The 8,636-nt window shown below is 37.5% G+C and overlaps 1 pseudogene; it reads right to left on the bottom strand.

Moving 5' to 3' along the window:
- Positions 1-4,500: 4,500 nt before the first annotated feature.
- Positions 4,501-8,636, bottom strand: LOC130882766 (immunoglobulin heavy variable 3-74-like; annotated as a pseudogene).

Raw genomic sequence — 8,636 nt, 5'->3', positions numbered from 1 at the left:
TGTCTCTCCTAGTGCCGAGATCAGGTCTCCGTGCAGGTTGGGTAGTTCGTAAACAAAGCACCTACCTTACTTGCTGCAGGCAGGCCAGTGAAACAAAGGAGGTCTCCCCTGCCTACTTGCCCTGTGGATTTGCCCCCAGCGCCAGACAGACTGAGCTGGATGGTGTTATGTGCCCAAAGAGGAAAGGGGGCAGAAGGGAGAAGGGTTCTGGATGCAAGCTGGGTGGGACAAGAAGAGAGAGGCAGTATGCGGGGTGTAGAGCCCCTGCAAGGAGCCCCGGGAGTATAGGGTGGGGGATGAGGGACTTCAGAGTTCCCTGTCCAGGGCTGCTTCTGCAGCCGGTCACAAACTCACCACACTGCTGTCTCTCCTGGTGCCGAGATCAGGTCTCCATGCAGGTTGGGTAGTTTGTAAACAAAGCGCCTACCTTACTTGCTGCAGGCAGGCCAGTGAAACAAAGGAGGTCTCCCCTTCCTACTTGCCCTGTGGATTTGCCCCCAGCGCCAGACAGACTGAGCTGGATGGTGTTATGTGCCCAAAGAGGAAAGGGGGCAGAAGGGAGAAGGGTTCTGGATGCAAGCTGGGTGGGACAAGAAGAGAGAGGCAGTATGCGGGGTGTAGAGCCCCTGCAAGGAGCCCAGGGAGTATAGGGTGGGGGATGAGGGACTTCAGAGTTCCCTGTCCAGGGCTGCTTCCGCAGCCTGTCACAAACTCACTACACCATTTCTAATATTCTGTGTAGCACAACGAGTTGGCTTACCAGGGAAGATCTTAACCTGCGTCTGTCTGGAGTGGGAGAATCATGGCGACTCACTCACTCGGCTTCTTTCTCCCAGCATTCTGTCTGTTTACTCCACCCACCTAAGGGCTGGCCTATAAATGGGCCAAGGCAGTTTCTTTATTAAATGAAAGTAACTTCTCCATCATGTTCCATTTTAAACAAACTCCAGGCTTTTTTTTTTAATCAATAACATGTACCAACCTTTTGTGAAGTATTACAGCAAATCATGGAAAATGGGAGGAAATAATTCATGTAAGGAATACTGAGGCTAACACAAGTCCTATGTACCAGAGAGGACATCTGAATGATACCACAGATATATTGAAACATCCTGGAATAGGACAGATTGGTGAAGATGGATGTGCCAACAGTACATAGGAACTTTGGGTGACTGTCCAGGTAGCGAGATGTCTCTGTCATTTCTAGAGTTTGCAAGATGCTTATTTTTTGTTTACTTAGGGAATATTATATCCTTCTGGTGTCTTTGATGGAGTTGTAGAATAGATAGATAGTTATAGTTTTCCATTGTTATGATAAAAGTTAAAATATATATAAATATTGTGCCTGTAATTCTTGCTTTATAACTGTTTTGTTATATGTTATTTTACTATGTTAAAGTGAAAGCCTTTCTTTTTTGCTTAAACAGAAAAAGGGGAAATGATATAGGTGGGTCTTCTATCTATCTGTTTCTTTCATTTGTTAATTAATAAAGAAAACTGCTTGGCCTGATAGATCAGAACATAGGTAGGCGGAGAAAACAGAACAGAATGCTGGGAAGAAGGGAAGTGATTTAGACGCCATCATTCTCCAACACGAGTGGGATGGAGGCTAGAATATATCCCGGTAAGCCACCACCTCGTGATGCTACACAGATTATTAGAAATGGGTTAATCAAGATGTGAGAATTAGCCAATAAGAGGCTAGAACTAATGTTTACATGAATACAATTTGTGTGTTGTTGTTTCAGGTGTAAAGGGAGCCATGCGGGAGACAGGCGGGATGAAAAGCAGGTCTGCTAGCCTCATCACTAAAAATGGCATACAAATGGTATACTCATGGTAAATTTCAATGGTATCTTAAAATTTGCATGCAAATTGATGGACCTAGAAAAAATTATGAGTGTGGTAACCCAGACCCAGAAAGATGAACATGGTATGTACTCACTCATAAGTATACTAGCTGTAAAGTAAAGGACAACAAGCCTATAATCCATGACACTAAAGAAGCTAGGTAACAAGGTTAACCCTAAGAAAAACATATATAGATCCACCTAGGAATGGGGAATAGACAAGATCTCCTAAAAAATGGGAGCATGGAGTGGGGGAATACAGGAGGGTCAAAAGTGAAGAGGACGGATGAAGGAGAGGGGTGAGGAGAACTTGAGTTAAAGGGATAGTTGAGATGGTGGAAGGACAAGATAGAGAGAAAGGAAAGAGATATTTTAATTGAGCATGCCATTGTGGGGCTAGCAAGAAACCTGGAACTACAGAAATTCCAAGAAATCCACAATGATGACTCCAGCTAAGGCCCTAAGCAATAGAGGAAAGGGTGCCAGAAGTGGTCTTGCCCTATAGTCAGATTGATGAATATAGTAAATGTCACCATAAAAGCTTCATACAGCCACTGATGGAAACAAAGTCAGAGACCTACAGCAGAGTGCTGGCTGAGCCCCCAAAGTCCAGGGAGAAAAGACGTCAAGACCACAATGGGGACATCCACTGCAACAGTTTACCTGAGCTTATGGATGCTCACCAACTCCAGTCAGACAGGAAAGGATCCAGCATAGGACCAAATTGTACCATCTGGATGTGAGTGACAGTTGCATGGCTGGGGCAGATTTTAGGGACACTGGAAGTGGCACTGGAATTTATCCCTACTTCTTTTACTGGTTTTATGAGAACCTATTCTTTTTGGAAGGATTCCTAACTCAGCCTAGATATAGTATGAAGGGCCTTGGATCTTCTCCAGAGCAATGTGTCTTACCCTCTCTCAGTAGCGAATGGGGGCAAGGTAGGGGATAAGTGGAGTGATTGGAAGGAGGGGAGGGAATAGGAAGTAGGATTGTTACGTAAAATTAAAAATGATCGTTAGTTTTTGAAAAAATAAATAAATAAAAAGAATATAACACCCATATTCTCAAAAGGTGAAGTGGCTGCTTCTGGAGGTTTAATGGGTTACGGATATTTGTCATTTTTAAAGGAGTTGATTATAAGTTGTTATTGTTCACATTCAGGAAGAAAGTTGAACAAAGGAGATGAGATTTAGAATTCTTATTTTTCTTTTGTTTTGAAAAAGAATACTGACATGACAGAGTAGAAGTGTAAATTGTTGAATCTACTCTAAAAAGGAAAAAGGAAAAAAAGTAAAAAGGAAGAATTAGGTATGGTAAGATAAATGGGTAGATTATCAAATCTACTTTTAAAAAGAAACTACTAGTTTAATTGTTTAACATTGAATTTGACTTCTGTATATTATCTACACATTTTTATATTGATGTAAATTTGAGATTAATGTTTGTTAGAACATTCTGTACATACATTTCTACTATTTTCAAGGTATATCTATACAACTATACCTATACAACTCATTTAAGAATTCATAGCAACTGTTTGAGATAATAAGGAAATATTGGTTAGTAATTAATCACCTATTCCAATAGAATTTGTAGTCAAATTAGGTAGGTTTTGGATGTCAAACATAGATAAATTTTAGATAGACAGGTCATGTTCCTATACTTCAGAGCTTACAGAATATAGCATTAAAGATGCTTTAATAATATAGGTTTTTGGTTATGACAGTGAGACATATCTGCTCCTGGTATCACAAATCTACATCCAAAAAGATTATTGACACTGAATAAGCTCCACACAGATATTATTTGATTTATGACAAATATAAGTCACTGGGAAAGAAATTGCTCTTTTCTTGACTGCTGTCAGTATGATGTTCTAATTGGACAAGGAAGAAACAAAATATGTGACTGTCAAATATTGTCAAGATGAGGGACAGACTTTGAGAATATCTTGCTTCACAGAAAAGTGTTTTGGATATGTTAGGACTTTGGGTTGAAGCAGGATGACCCAATGATGCAGGGGTATCTTGAGTGACTTAATAAGACAGCCAGCATTTTTTGTCATTTCTAACATTTTCTTGGAAGTTGTTTGTTCTCACTTTTTACTTACTTAGTTAATATTATTTTTTCTTGGGTTTCTGAGGTGTTTGAAGATTAGATAGTTATATTTATAGTTTTACTTATTTATGAAACTCAGAAAAAATTCACTAAAGTAATGTAAAGTACATTAGGTTGAAAGATATTAAAAGATAGATTTAGATGGTAAGGCATGTTATGATCTAAAACAAATTATTTATACATTTTTGGGAACACCAACATAGGATAAATAATGGAGTTTATTCTCTGAATTTGTCAAATGCAAATGGATTAGACATTGTTGATGTACTTATTTCCTGCCTATATTTTATATAGTTATTGTAATTATTGCATATAATTTTCTTATTTTAGGTGTAGCCTTCTTTCTATTTTAAACAAAAAATGGAAAATATAGTGACATTTTATTTGTAATTAAAAAAAATAAAGCTTGCCTTAAGATAGGAGTACAATGCTAAAACATTAAAGGTCAAGGATAGGATCACTATTTTAATCCCAGGACTCAAGAGACAGGCAGACAAATAAATCTCTTTGAGGTCAAGTCTACCCAGGACTACACAAGATTGATCCCAAAAAAGATCCAGTTGGTGGTGGCTCATGCCTTTAATCTCAGTGTTTAGAAGTCATACACATTTAATCTCAGCAGTAGGGAGGTGGAGACAGGAATGATATGGCTGAGTGGAGAGAAGAATATAAATGTGAAGAGACAGGAACTCACTGGAGTGCGGAGTCTGAGTTTTATGAAAACAGGAGCTCACTATTTCAGTCAGAAGCTTTGGTGGAGGTAAAAGGTCTCTCCACTGGTTCACAGATTTGCTTTTCTGATTCAGCTTGATCCCCAGTATCTGCCTCTGGATTTTCACTTTTCATGTTAGATTCTTATTGTATGATCTTTCTATCTGTGTGTCATCTCTGTTTTTCCCTCAAAAGTCATTATTCAATATGCAAATTCATTCCAAATAGAAAAGATAGTAATCAGAAATAATAATCACCGCTGTACAAAAGTCTCTCCTGGTTGATCAAAATTACAGCCAAGTTTACCATGAAGTTGAGTCATTTCATGTTTACCTCTTGTCAACTTGACAATAAACTCCTTGGTTTCATCTTTATATAGTTCACCCATGTTCTTTAAAGGATCTTACATCTTGCAATTCAAAATTCTCTTATTTCATTACTTAGATACCTCAAAATTTTAATAGTAATTTTCATATGTGTGCATGTGCATTTCTTTGTATATGTGCACATGAGTCCAGGTGGTTGTGTAGGAGAGAAGAGGCTGTCAGATCACATAGAACAGTAGTTTTATATACTTATGAACTATTATCTTGGGTGCTTGTAATCAAATCAGATCTTCTTCAAGTAATTGCTTTTACCAATTGATCACTGTCTCCAGCATCTAGAATACTCCAAATATTAACTGCATTAATATTTTTGTGAATACCAAAGATGAAATGTTAAGAGTAATCAGCAAATTTGAATTCAATTTAAATAAATAATTAAATAAGAAAAGGATACATTGTCACAGTGTAAACATTCCCTTCAAAATTATCAACACAATTTATAACAAGTAATATTTGCACTACATCAGTACTTATGTGCCTTAGGTAATGATCATGTTACATGCAAACTTTAATGGCATTCTCCTATCATTTATGTTATTTTATTTCCCGTGCATAAATCAGGGAATATACAGATTAATTAATTGGGGATAGGCAGTACTTCCATTTTTATTATTCTACTAACTGCTGACCTGCAGCCCACTAAAACTTGCCATCTATGTTAATTGTGAATCTTCCCTTCTCTATTACACTTCTGCGAAAACACTCTTACATCCGTTGAGTAAGAGACATATGTGATCTCAAATTAAGTCAAGCTAACTAGGAATATTAAACCTCACAACTTTAGCCCTGTTACAATAGCATCTGATACATTCAGTTTTGAAGAAAAGGATTGGAAAACTGATTTATACAAAGTCACAGAAAACATAAAAATAAAATAAAGCTATTTTCATCAGTAGGCCTAGTTGTGAATCTGTTTATCTAGAGGAAAAAATAATATAAAATAATGTAACAATAATAAACACAATCTCAAATCTTGTGAATGATTGAGACATATCAAAGATTATAATATTTGTAGACATGGGTAGATGGCAAAATTATAGATGATATTTTGGGAAATAATTTTATTGAGAGACAAAGGTATAGGAACAAAAGTCAGTATTCAAAACTGAGATAATTTCTGCAAGCAAGTTTCTGAACAGGAAAAAAATCATTAGCAAAGTGAAGAATATACATAACCTTAAGAAAATATTCTTAATTAACATTTTATTAAAATATAACTATATCATTTTCCTTCCGAATTAACTAAAAGTACACCTGGGTCTCATTTAACCTGAGTGCATCATCCTCAAGGAGAAGAGACGATTGTAAATATGCCAAGATGTTTTTATCTAATTATCATGGTGCCATCTTTCTCTTGGTTTTCCCTTAAACATTCATGGTGCTATAATCAAAAAGTATAACCTGACCTCTGCCTAGAATATGCAAATACTCAGAAATGTCCATGTACTTTCTTCTCATGAAATTTCAATGACTAATGTATGTTACTTTGTGTCCCCATAGTGGTCAGTTTACAGTTTGTTCATGGGAGACTTGCCTCATATGATAAAATAGCACAAAGAGAACATATAATGTGTTGAGGACATTGGATCCCTTCAGAATGTACATATGGAGAAAATTGCAGAGAAAGTTCAAAAAATAAAATGCAGGTCAAACACCTGAGAAGAGTGCTTAACCTAATCATGACACCATAAATTCCTGGGATGAACCTGTATTCTGCGTCTTTTGCACCCCCTGGTGGCCCTGAGTAGCCTAAAAGTGAAGTTTATGTCTTGAGTTAACACTGAAATTCCATCACTGTGTCATTAGCACAGTAATAAGTGGCTGTGTCCTCAGATCTCACACTGTTCATTTGCAGGTACAGAGTGTTCATGGCATTGTCTCTGGAGATGGTGAATCGATCCTTCACAGATGGTGCATATAGCTTATAGTACTGCTGTCTGTATTAATATATCCGACCCCCTCCGGCCCCTTCCCTGGAGCTTGGCGAACCCAGTGTATCCAGTAGTCACTGAAAGTGAATCCAGAGGCAACACAGGATAGTTTCAGGGATTCTCCAGGCTTCACCAGGCCTCCTCCAGACTCCACAAGATTCACCTCAGACTGTACACCTGCAAACAAAGAGAAGGTTGTTAGTAAATTGCTAAGAAGCTCTATCTTTTGAATATCTTGTTCATGTTCACTAACACACTCAGTATCTCTTCTTCATAAATTACCTTTTAAACAAGCAACAAGGAAAACCCAAATCAACACCAAATCCACTGTGTGTTTTATTTTCCGTGCTGATTACTGAATGGGAAGACCTGGGCATCCAGGACTGATTCCTTTGTCTGAGATTCAGGGCCAGTGTTTATCTGGTTTTCATGAGAAGAGATGGGTGATATTTGCATGCCTTCCTGCTATATAAGTTGTGTTGTTGAAGCTAAGAGATAGCATGTTCTAATATGTTTGTAAATGTTGTGGGAAAGGATAGCGGTAAAGATAATGTTATAAAAATATTTGTATCGTTCTAAGGTATTTTTCACACACATTAAGTATCATCTATGTCATTTAATAATCACTAGCAAAATATGCATTTTAGGAATAATTTCTGCCCAATTATTCATTTCCTATATTATAGATGGCAGTTGGCTTTGCTTTGTTACATGCAGCAGATCTTTTCTTATGCTGTGTTGACTTCAACACTGATGCACTAGGCACCACCTGAGTCAGCTACAGCCCTAAGTTGCAAGTGTAGTTGCCTCTGGAGTTTGGAAACTCTATTTTTGTGTTGAGATCATGTGACATGACTGAATTAAATTGTTCAGTAAGGAACCTGCAGAGACTTTTCCATTTTCATTTGCACCGGGGAATATGAAAAATTTGTGTTATTTTTTATTTTATGCTTTTTTTCTGAATATTTACCTGTCTGTTCACTAAAAATAGGGAGTGCCTGATAAGCTGAACTTGAGTATACAGCTCAGCATTTGAACTCTACATGTCTTACACATATACCCTCACAGGTCTCTCAGGATGACAGTGTCACTTGTAACACCCCTCCCCTTGACATTTCTTATTCAGACTCTTTCATGCCCTATTCCAGATTGTTACCTCTGCATATACTATGTGAAGTAAAAATCATCTGTGGTTTTGAGAAAGTTCATTGAGCCCTTTCTGACCCCATGAGGCAACAGTAGAGAACACTGGAGAATGTGGTTGAACTCAGATCACAGTTGAACAGAGAAAGTGGGACATCTGCGATTTTAGCTAATTACTCTCAGACACTGTTACAATATGATTCTCAGGGTGTGAACTTCAGCCTATTGAGGAGAAGGACACTTTTTATTAACAACATAACCTGGTAAATTCCTCATGTTCATTTACTTATCCAGAAACAATAGGAGCCAACAGTGCCTTAAATAAGCATAGTTTTCCAATGACTTGACTAGACATTTGTTTTCTTGAATTTGTTTCTCAAGATTTTGACTTCTTACAAGTATATAAGTCAGCATTTCTCATCATTACCTATTTGCTGATGCATAGATCTATACATCACCAAATCTGAGTTGCCATCACAGTGCTTCACTCTCAT

The sequence above is a fragment of the Chionomys nivalis genome, chromosome 10 (assembly GCF_950005125.1).
Source record: "Chionomys nivalis chromosome 10, mChiNiv1.1, whole genome shotgun sequence".
Lineage (NCBI taxonomy): Eukaryota > Metazoa > Chordata > Mammalia > Rodentia > Cricetidae > Chionomys > Chionomys nivalis.
This window is presented reverse-complemented; position numbering and strand designations above follow the sequence as displayed.